The sequence below is a fragment of the Palaemon carinicauda genome, chromosome 45, assembly GCF_036898095.1.
Source record: "Palaemon carinicauda isolate YSFRI2023 chromosome 45, ASM3689809v2, whole genome shotgun sequence".
In the NCBI taxonomy this organism is placed as follows: Eukaryota; Metazoa; Arthropoda; class Malacostraca; order Decapoda; family Palaemonidae; genus Palaemon; species Palaemon carinicauda.
Genome location: NC_090769.1, coordinates 33,084,491 through 33,096,816, shown reverse-complemented (window position 1 = coordinate 33,096,816; position 12,326 = coordinate 33,084,491). Strand labels below are relative to the sequence as shown.

General features: G+C 40.5%; 1 long non-coding RNA gene across 2 annotated transcripts in view; it reads right to left on the bottom strand.

Annotated features, from left to right (window-relative positions):
- The window catches only part of LOC137634913 (uncharacterized), a 38,453-nt gene extending 26,401 nt beyond the window's left edge, over positions 1-12,052 (bottom strand). For both annotated transcript variants that reach the window (XR_011042583.1, XR_011042582.1), the window contains exons 1-2: positions 11,944-12,052; positions 5,758-6,272 (exon numbers count right to left, since the gene is read on the bottom strand). This is a non-coding gene — a long non-coding RNA (uncharacterized lncRNA). The remainder of the gene's footprint in view (positions 1-5,757; positions 6,273-11,943) is intronic.
- Between the last annotated feature and the right edge of the window lie 274 nt (positions 12,053-12,326).

Here is a 12,326-nt window from a genome sequence, read left to right as displayed (position 1 = left end):
GGCATATTATCAGGGTCAGCCCTTCTGATGAAATAGGTGAGTTTAGTAGCAGTAGGGGATTCAGCATTATGAAGCTTCATCTGTGGTGGATAACGGGGGAGGGTGGGCTGTGGCACCCTAGCAGTACCAGCTGAACTCGGTTGAGTCCCTTGTCAGGCTGGGAGGAACGTAGAGAGCAGAGGTCCCCTTTTTGTTTTGTTTCATTTGTTGATGTCGGCTACCCCCAAAATTGGGGGAAGTGCCTTGGTATATGTATGTATGTATGATATATCAGGGACAGGCTGCTCAGTCTTCACTACTAATGAAATCAAGGCATGATCAGATGTCCCGACTGGAGAACCACCTTACTAGTTATAACGCCAGGGGAGTCAGTGTATACGAGGTCCAAGCAATTACCAGACCTGTGAGTAGCTACATTTATGATTTGCTCACAGCCTGATTCTGAGGCAAAGTCTAAAGCTCTTAAGCCATGGCGATTGGTAGGAGAGATAGAACTTAACTAATCCCTATGGTGAGCATTAAAATCACCAACAAAGACAAAAGAAGCCTTTCTATCATCTTCTTGTATGTTAGCCATAATGGTAAGAAGACAATCGAAGATAGAATCATCCATGTCTGGATTCCGGTAGATCGAACAAATAAAAGTTCTTATGCCTGCCACAAATTTTATTACCTGAATCTCCCCTAGAGTGAATGTCCCTAGAGATATCGTGTATGAAACAGGGTCATGTTTAAAACAAGTTAACAGCTATCCTTCCCCGTATAGAGTTAACCTCCTCTCGAAGGATATGGGATTGGATTGGGTATGTGGGCGAGAGAACCGTTACAACTCCGATCTCAGTGTATTATTGTAAACATGTTTGCTGGTTCACCATTCCTTCTACCAGCCCCATCTTGACCTATTTGCTTTGGGAGTTTCTGCATGTTTTTCTTAGCTTTTTTGGAGTAATTTTGAGATCATGGACACTTACTTCTTCCTCATCGACTCAGTTGAGTACCATTTCCTTTTGTGTTGGAAAATTGTGTTTTTGTGTTGTGCGTCCATTATTTGTTCGTGACCGTCGCATGGCTAAAGTCAGCGGCTCACTTCTTGAAATCGCTAGTCTTGTAAGAGTGTGCTTTATATATTCTTTTACAAATGTGGTATGATTATAGGTTAATCCTTTTGCTATTTTTTGCATGTTTTGTATTCCACCAGTCTTGACTTAGGCTAACTCTGACTCTTAACCCTTGGCCAAGACTGGTTTTTGTGTACGTATGCACCCTCACCTTCTGCCACGTAACCTTATGGTTATCGTGAAGCCGCCCATCCTTCCTTGCTATTGATACATCATAGTGGGGAGCTGCAGCCCTGAAGGTACCTCTGGGAGCAGTGGATGGTGTTTTATAGTTGTCTTTGGGCAACAGTATTTCACTTATCTACTTAGCCTTAGTGTCCGGCCAGGGTTGTGGGGACTTTTTCCCTGTGTCTACACTCTGTTGATCCCTTAGAATAAAACCAATCTTTTTCTAATATTGACAGTTAGATCTTCCTTTTGTGTTGCCTTACTCATTTACTAGGCTTCCATTCTTAGTTTTTGGTATGCTGGCAGCCAGTTGTGAGGATTTGTTCTCTGTGCCTACAGTACAGGTACTTACTGTAGATCCCTTGGAATGACATATTAGTTCTAATTCTTCCTTCCCCTTACCTCCCCCTTGCCTTGCTAGTAAGGCTGCTTGCTGTGGGACAGGATAGCTTGTGGGCTATCTAGTCTGGCTTTGGGTATGCGAGTTATTATTTCTTTCCTGGATTAATTCTCTCTGTCACCTTAGAGGCTGGTATAGTTGTCCCTTCCCCCTCCCAGTTAGGTCGTAAATACTTCACTGTCTCAGGAACAATAATTCTTTAATCTAGACTACATTCCCTAGGATATGAGCATTCCTCATCCACTATATAGGCTAGGCTAGCCTACACAGTGGGTTTCTAATGGCCTAATCCAGGGATGGGGAACCTGCGGCCTTAAGGCCACATATGGCCTTCTGGACCATCAAGTACGGCCTTCTACGGCCCTTGATATATGTACAGTATGTGTAGTGTATTTCTACTTCGACACTAAATATTGTGTGTTTGAAATCATTCTACTGTATGTACACACATACAAATATGTACACACAGACAATAGGAAAGTTGTGTTCAGTGATGTACCTCCCAGAAAATGGAAGCAATTTTTCCTTGAATTCAATGAATCCTAACTTGATACAACTACCAGTTTTTCCTTGTCAGCTGCAACAGCTGTTGTAGTTGACAAGGAAAAACTGCTAGTTGCAGTGAGTGAGTGATTTAACGTATAGTGGACGAAAGAGTTCCTGTTTTGTCCATCTCCTCGCTGTGATCTATTTTAGTTTTAGATGAGTTAACAGGTTCCAGATTTTTGGCATAAAAATATTCTATTTGTGCTTTCACTGATGAGTTTTGATTGTATGAAAAACAGCTTCCCTTAGGTAACCTTAGCGCAATATAAAATATTTGAAAAGGTTACATTGTTCATATTTATAAGCAATCTTTTCCAAAAGATTAATATTATTTTATCCATCACTTCAGTACAAAGAACCTACTTGCTTAACTATAGTAATTTGAAAATGACATGCTTTCGATATTATTCATTTACTTACGGTAGTTTGAAAACTACCCAAACTGGAATGAAATGTTTTAAAATTTAATTTTCAATATAATTCATTTACTGATTACTCATATAAAAAGTACTTAATTCAAATATTTGAAGTTGTAATGCTTTAAATTTTTATAAACCTATCACTCTCTTTAGATTACTAATAAATTACTTGGAGGATAAAACAACCTTTCTAGGCAAGGAACTAGAACCCCTTGGGGGTTCTCCTCTGCCACCTTAGCAGTTGCCTATTCTCTGAAGAGCAAGATGATAAAGCAGGCCCGAAGGCTTGCACAACTGCTCTGACCATGGCACTGAACCAAGGCTGTCTGGTGATGGTGGCACTGTCAGAGAGCTCCGGAAGAGAAAGGGATCAATGGATCTTTATGAGGAGTCTAAACCAACGGTTGATGTGGTGGGTCTGCCTTTGAAATCTTGAACCCTTCTATGGAGACTCTTCCTCCTTTTCCCGGCTTGCGTTTGCGGGAAGGGGAATGGGGTGATGGTGACATGCAAAATGTTTTCCCTTTTGCTCTTTTTGACTCTTGCGCAAGTGCGCAGGAGAGTGCTGGCGCGTTGGCAAGTGTTGGCGACCTGGGTAGTTCTTGTGAGCAGGAGAGCGCTGGCACACAGAAAGTACTGCGCAGGAGAGCGCTGGCACACTGGAGAGCGCTGGCACACTGGAGAGCGCTGGTGAGCACGCGAATACTGGTGCACAGGTGAGCGCGGAAGCACAGGAGAGTCGGAGAACGCTGGTACACAGGCGGGCGCAGATGAACGCGGGTGCTCAGGTGAGTGGTGGCAAGCTGGAGAGCGCTGGCAAGCTGGAGAGGGCTTTCGAGCTGGAGAGGGCTTTCGAGCTGGCGAGCACTGACGAGCTGGAGTGCTGGCGCACAGGAGAGCGCTAGCGCAAAGGAGAGCACTGGTGCGCAGAACGCATGCGAGCTGGAGAGTGTTGATGCGCAGGAGAGCGCAGGAGAGAGCGCCAGCAAATGCTGGTGTTTCAAACGGGGAGAACAAGCTGGAGAGCGCCAGCGAGCGTGCAGGAGAGAGCGCCAGCAAATGCTGGTGTTTCAAACGGGGAGAACCAGCTGGAGAGCGCCAGCGAGCGTGCAGGAGAGAGCGCCAGCGAGCGTGCAGGAGAGAGCGCCAGCGAGCGTGCAGGAGAGAGCGCCAGCGAGCGTGCAGGAGAGAGCGCCACCAAATGCTGGTGTTTCAAACGGGGAGAACAAGCTGGAGAGCGCCAGCGAGTGCGCAGGAGAGCGCTGACGAGCGTTGATGTGCTGGAGAGCACTGACGAGATGTTGGTAAGCTCTGGTGCACTGAAGAGAGCTGGGGCGTTGGAGGCGCTGGCGTGTTGGAGGCGCTGGGGCGTTGGAGGGCGCTGGCGCCCGGCTGAAGGTCTGGACCGCTGTGAAGAAAAGCGCGTTCTCAAGGGCAATTGATGCTTTAAAGCATCACGAGACAGGAACAGAGAAACCAGGTCAGAAGGAGGGTGTGATGCAGGAACTGGGATGTGCCCTTTGGAAGGGCGAACATCCACCGTGGGCGATCGCTCGTCCAAGATCGAAGTCAGAGGACTAGCGGTGGCGTCATCAGGAGAAGGTCTAGGAACAGGCGAAGGTCGAGGGCCAGAAGATGACGGAAGAGGAGGCTCCTCTGCAGGGGAAGGCTGCAAAGACAAGGCTGAAGAGCCGAAGAGGTGCCTTTTTGCTGATGGCGAAGGGCAACCTCTCAGGCGAAGCGGGGGACAAGTTCTGCGAGATTAATGACACCCTCTGGGGGCCGGTGTATCAGCAAGCCAACCTTTAGAAGGAGCACTCCTCCACAGAGGAGTCTCTACGAGTGAACTCCTCCTCAGAGGAGAAACACTCGCAGGAGAGAGACGAAAGACTTTGCTTGCCCCACGAAGGATGATCAGGAACAGGGGATGCACAGTCGGCAGCAACAGCTTAAGAGTCTGAAGAGACAGGGGCATCGGCAGCAGCAGCAGAAGACGCCTCAGATACCACTACGTTGACGTATGACAGAGGATCCACCTCCAAAGTCGTTGAAGGCTGCACACTAGCACCACGGATGGTGAGCTGCAGCAAGGAGTCCTTTGCAGGCGGACCAGGAAGCCCCAAGGATGACCAAACCAGTACAAAAGGAGAAAGACACTAAAGGCCTCACCCGGAGGGAGAGGTGGGGCTGCTTCGCTAGGGGAAGCAACACCATCTCTCAAGGACCGAGGTTGGCCAATAATTAAAGGACCTACACTACTACTCGACGGTCTCTCGGAAGAGGCCAATCAAGTAGGAGCTTCGGAGGAAGATCGAGAAGCGGAAGGAACAGCCTTGGGTTTTTTCCCTTTTAAAGAAACCTTTGAAGGAGAAATATCCCGCTTTGACTTCTTCCACCGGCACCTAAACCTTTCCCACTGGGAAGCAAACCAGTCCTGCCACTTCACTATGCAGTAATTGTTTTCCCTATCACACCACTGACCTCCACAGGCGGGGCAAAGGGTGTAACGATCAGTATCCAAGGCTAACATAAAGGTACCACAGGGCCGGCCTTCAAGTCCAGGGCAGGCACGCATGATCAGCAGAAGTCAACACACACACACACACACACGCAATAAAGAGAAAGCACAAACAAAAAAACAAAAAGCAATTAATGACAGTCCAAAATAACTTGGTGAGGATGAAGAACGGCAAAGACCGTTCACCATCTGAGCCAAAAGCAGAGTGAGCTAAATCATAGGTGTGTCGTGGGAGCGGTAGTAAGCTCACCCCCATACCCCAGCTAACTAGCGGAACGGGTAGTTAAACCTCATTAAAATTTTAATGGCTCGTCCTTTCAGCTTCACCAGAAGTAATACCCGTAATAAATAACATATGTTTGTATTCCAATTACGGAACAATTTGGGTGTTATTCTTGGAACTATTAATGATATAAAACATGGGCAGTAACAGCTCAGAAATACACACTGCACATGGATAACACTACTCACATGATAAACACCCTCCACTCATACATAATAAATATGGAGATCTGGATATACATTGACGGACTTAATATGATTCCTGATCCTGTACCTTAATAGTCGTGCATAGTTTACTAAACTTACCTGATAATCTAAAGAGAGCAGTAGGTGAGAGATGAGCAGGAGAGAAGCTTAGCTTGAATACCAAAGACTTCATGGCCTTCAGGACCTCATCAACAGGTAGTGTTTATAATAGCCTACTGGGGTTAACTTTTAGAAGGATGTCGCCAAGAGACTCCGTAGCACATTTAAAGAGTTGCATTGATGCTGTGGCTGCGTCAATCCCTGATCCACGGTAGTTATCGCAACGTTGCTCAAACATGTTCCATGTCTCACTCTCCACACCAAAGTCAATGCGTGGTCGCTCCATCTTCGGACCCTTAGGGCCAGTGGTGGTACTTGCGTTGTTGCCAGTGGGGGACTGATAAGCAAGATTATGGTTATTGAGGTGGGTAATAACACCTGCACTGCTTCCATCTATGGTTTTGAAGTCACAGCCAGGCAGGCTGCATTCGAGGACCACCATCGTTCCGGGTTGATTGTAGTCTAGGCCTGATCCTTACGTGGATGACTCAGCTCCACCTCACTGGCCACAGGAACTGTCACCAACATGAAGAAAACTCATCATCAATTTACAATGTTTATTGACAATGTTGGTGGCAGTATCTGCAAACCATCGGTACCTTGAATTACTGGAATCCCCCGGATTTACTGGAATCCTCAGGTGAATACTGGAATCCCCTTGAAAATTACTGAAATCCCCTACAATATCTCTGCATACCCTTAAAAATCGGTAAATAATGTGTTTTTATTAAATTAAGTTTTTATGTTTTTAGCATTTATATTTTTGGTATTATTTTACTTCAGAATCTGTAATACAGTAAAACTTTACCATATTTTTAATATATTTGCAGGTAGAACCTTGGCTAAGGGTTATGATCCGGGAAGGTTTGTGACTGGGAAGGGGGTCCGGGGGCTTGCCCGCCAGCTAGGGGTTGTGACTTGGGAAGGTTTGTGACCTGGGAAGGGGGTCCGGGGTCTTGGCCCAGCTAGGGGTTGTGACCTGACAACTACTAGGTTAGGTTAGGTGGGTTTGTTAGGTTCTGTACCCTTATACATATTGTGTAAAGGGTATATAGTAAAATGCTTTAAAATACACATTTTATCTAATTAATTTACTAAAAAATTAATGTAAATTAATAAAAACATTTATCGATTTTTAAGGGTTTGCAGCGATATTGTAGGGGGTTTCGGTAATTTTCAAGGGGATTCCAGTATTTATCTGGGGATTCCAGTAAATCCGGGGGATTCCAGTAATTCGTGGTTCCCGCAAAACATAACAGTGGTTAGGAACTGACACCAGGGAGTAAATATGATTGACAGATAAATATGACCTAATATTGGACAATGGTATACATGGGTCATGAACAAAATTTACAAACAGACATTAATTACAATTTAGGTGCTATCCTTGGAACTATTATTGTGACATAAAACATGGGAAGTAACATCTCTGAAATATATAGCCTACGGCATTTTTGTAGTGAATTTATACTGCACATGGATAGCAGTACCCACATGATAAACGCCCTCCAATCATACATAATATGAAGGGCTGGATATATATACATTGACGGACTTAATATGATTCCTGATACTTTAATAATAGTCGTGTATGGTTATTGAACACGCCTAATAATCTAAAGAGCGCAGTAGATGAGAGATGAGAGGGAGTGAGGCTTAGCTTTGGCTGCTTGCAATTTTGCAAACAATGCTTTCCTAGTTCAGTCTTACCACCAATAAAGTGTTACCTTACCAAAATTCTTCAAAGTGAACATAGTATGATAATTAATGGGACAAGAACACTACGCTGAGGAACACCAAATATCACATTCCTATGCTCGCTATGGCGCCCATCAACAACAATTCTTTGCGGTCTGTTACTAAAAATTTCGACAATAATGCTAAGAAACAAACGACCCACTACCAACTGGCAACTGTTTGAGTGTGAAAACAAGGATCTCTATCCTCATGATTAACAGTAACACGGTGAAAAGAGCGCTAAAATCAAGGCCAATCATACGAATTATCACAGTGACTTACTTATAATTTCTGGCTATGATAAGTTTTACTGGGAAAAAAATTAAAAGGGAAAAACTCAAATTATAAAAATGGTTTATTAATAACCGGTAAGCTTTGCGTCAATTTTCAAGCACTCTTCAAGAATTATATCTCAATAAGATAAAAGAAATATTCTTCTCAGGCTACTTAAATATTATCGTTAGTACTATATATAAAAAATAAATATGGATAAAAAAATCCTTCGCATAAAATTTAACTCATCCGTAAAACCAAAGGGGGCTTACTTAGCTAAAGCGTTTGCTACTTAGCTAGAGCGTTTGAAAAAAATTCTTTGAGTGAATCTAACTCATTTGCCAACAGCAGCCCATAACTAAAAGGAACTTTCTCACCTTATACATTTTAGCGGGAAATATCTGTCGTCTTATTGGCTGATTTTTTGTCTCATCTCTGATTGGTGATTGTATGTGACGTCTGGCAATGTATTTTTTTATGAATGAATATAGCGGGTTATGGTTGAAAACCTATATTTATTGCATATCAATTATGACTAGAATTTTTTTTTTTATGGAAGTAAACTTGAAATAGTTATCAATTCTGTAATAAATAGATAATGGATCTGGTTGAATAAGGAATACTTGACTGAGTTCTGGCTACGATGATGGATGTGCGTGTGTGTGTCTGTTAAGCTGTTATTACGCGTGGCAACTACCTATCACATTTGAGGAAGTTATAGTCAATATCCTATTTATAGAGAGTTTCATGGAATTATGAGTTGCTGGTCGAAATCTTGTCCAAATTTTAAGACATTTGGGGGTTGTACTTAAATTTCTTTAAAATTTTACGATGGTATTTGTTTTGCAATACCTATGATTTTTTAATCCATTAATTAGATTATAACTGCATTTTTTCCATCTCGGAATATATCTACATATATATATATATATATATATATATATATATATATATATATATATATATATATATATATATATATATATATATATATATATATATATATCAAACTGAGTGTGCTCACTTAATGAAATATCTGTAATTGATAGAACATTCAAATATGTTAAATATATAATAATAGATAAGAAAATATTCTTCTCCGGCTGCTTAAATATCAATCATTACTGTATTTATATGCATTGCATAAAGTAAGAAATGAGCATTTGAACGCAATGTTGCGAGAATTTGACACGTTCGTCAACATAGCTCATCTTATGCAGTTTTAGAGGGAAATATCTGTAGTCTCACTGGCTGATTTGTCATCTGCTGTAATTGAAGTCATTCAATCTCCTTTAAAGAATTTAACTGGGTAGTGGTGCAATACCCATACATATTTTAAATAAGTTATGTATGATAAGTTCTTTGCTTCTGTCAGTTGGTTTGAGTGAGCTATCATTATATATCGAGCTTAAATTCGTGTGGTAAAATATCAGCAGTATACTGTACATATTTCAGATAAATGATGACTTTAAAACTGCAAATATTATTATCGAATCAAACTCAAAACAATCATCTAGTAATAAAATTAGTCTTAAATACCATTGTTCTAAGTATAAATTAATAAATTAGAAAGAAGATAGGATGAAAAAAAAATCCCCCTTACCTAGAGCGTTTGAACGAAATATCTCGTGTGAATTTGACTCGTTTGCTAACAGCAGTCCATAAGCAAGAGGAACCTTTCTTAGCAGGAAATATTTGGCAACTTACTAGCTGATTTGTCCTTTGCTGTGATTGGTGGCTGTATGTGACGTCATACAACCTCGTATGGTATAAATCAAAGACTATCTACTGAAGGAAGATAGGAAGGCTCAGGCTTTTAACACACAAATGAGTGTGCTATGAAAAGATGCCAGATACTCCCATGCGAAACGAATGGCTCCATCTGTTAAGCGAGCAGCCAAACATTCAGACCGGTAATGTTTACGGGTATATAGGATGGAATTTGATTGTAAATTTTGCGACATATTTGTTCATAATTTGCATTACTATGTCAATATATTTTACTCATATATTCATGATATTCTTAAATTTTAGGTAACTAAATTGCAAATTATATTTCTCAGTCTATTTTTCAGAAATTCAATAGCTATATCACTTATGATTTAGTTAATTTTCTTGCAAATTTAAGTATTGTACAGTATATTACAACCATTTTTAAATGTTTTATACAATACCACATTCGAATAAATTAAAACATACTGTATATTTGATTTGTTAAACTTAGCCACAAATGCTTATGTGTAGGCATACATTTAATTACAGTTTGTAGGCCACTGTAAGATGGAGAGATATCATGGGCGTAGGAGCAGGGGGGGGCTGGGGGGCTATAGCGCCCCCACTTTTTTGCTGAAAATATGCTTTTAAACATTCAGATTTACATTTTGTAAATGCATTTCATCTCTGGCAACAGCTCTTGTACAGTCTCACCCTCCCACCCCACTCCCGCCACGTAAGTATCCTGTTAGTACCCAGCATCATAGTTTCACAGTCCCGTACGTCACTCGTCACTCGCTTAGTTTTACAGAGAGCAGCCCCAATATTGGTAATCAAGCCACTTAAAATGTTTGACCCCCAGTGCATACCGTGCAAACTTATGTTAATCTATCCATCATTAGGCTACCAAACACTATTATAGTAACAAACTACATTATTGATACGCAGTAATAAATTGAAAACATGACACACGCGAACACATGTAGTTGACGAATAACACACAAATAAACATATGCATGAATGTGTATGTATATATATATATATATATATATATATATATATATATATATATATATATATATATATATATATATATATATATATATATATATAGGCCTATTGGTATTTTATGATTGTTATTGTGTAAAAATTGGAATTGGTCACATAAAAATCTTACAAAAATATGATTTTGTTTTTGATACAATATGCTGTCAGATGCCAGGAAATCGCATCTGAGGGTGTTTCATCATAATTTTTTTCTGGGGGAGACCCCTATACCTTCGCGCCTGCGGCTCCGCCTTCAGTGTTATTTCGAACTTTAGCCCCCCCAAACAGGAAAACGCTCCTACGCCCCTGCCTATAGTTTAATCGTATTCTCATTTTGCTTTTTCTTAATATCGTATTTCCTCAGTTAATTCTATTATTACTATACATACGTTTTAACTTCTATTCAAACACTATTCTATTTCTTATTTTCCTCTTAGATATGCAGTGAAGGGATTTGCATATCGCCATGATCAAGCAAGGCTGTACTAATCAAGACCACCCATACTAGGTAGGTTTGCTGTGAGCGATCAGACTAAAGTCTCCCACCATCATCAATTCACAGTGGCCAGTGTGGTGATCAAAATGGCCAAACACCAGGCATGACTAAGGACATGTCTGAGGCCTCTGTCCCGCAGTGGACTAGAATCGGTTTATTGTCGATGTATAAAACACAAACACACACACACACACACACACACACACACACACACACACATATATATATATATATATATATATATATATATATATATATATATATATATATATATATATATATATATATATATATATATATACACATGTACACAGACACGCATATGAAGCCATTATCTGATACACATTGGGTGTTGAAAAAAATGAAACATTGTTGGAGTGTTGGAGGAAATCCCATCAAATTGCTAATACTTTCACGTAATCTATTTTAAAATCTGAAGGTCTACTTTCGTGTTTTCAAGAAAATAAGCTTCAGATATTATCATTTAACTTAGAGAAATAGTATATACATCTCTAATTTGTTTATTTATTTATTTATAAAGGAAAACTTGAGATTATCTACGCAAATAAAACCAGCCCGCTGTATACTAGGCCTATGCTCGCCCGTGCCTAACGTTGTCATGGCAAATCTCGTATGGGCGTTTGAACTCTCTTATGATATAATAGATGAAATTACTCTTCCCTGGAGATTATTCATTGAAAAATATTTAACCAAATGACATATTGAAGGATGAATTACACTCGATGTTACTAAAGGAAGCTCATATTTTGTAGTATCGTAAAACTATATTTGAGTAAACAGCTGGCTAAACTTTCCCCGACTCGAAAGCACGGAGTTCAAAACATCTACACATACGAGGAAACACCCATAATACAACATTAATCGATATACTACACATGGAAATCAAATGTTACGCTTACATTTCACATTGATGTAGGCTACAGCTGCAGGTTGAAATCTCATCACGAAACGAGATAATATTATATGAACCACGACCACGCTCGTCTTCACTCACACTTTAAACAAGACTGACGGATTATGACCTGATTCAATTAGTTGCATTGAGTCAATGAGAGTTTTTTTTTTCCATAGATTCGAAAATTATAAAATGAAGACTGTTTTCAATTCCTTTTATTTGCTTAAATGTCAAATACGATTTCTATTCATGTTTTGTATTTAAAAGTAATTAAGTTTATGTTCATTTTCATAAAATAGACGAAAAGAATATTTCGTTGGCGAGGATGAAGGACCTTACCGAACAAAACCTCCTCCAGCCATATCTCAAACTGCGTAAGCTAAGCAT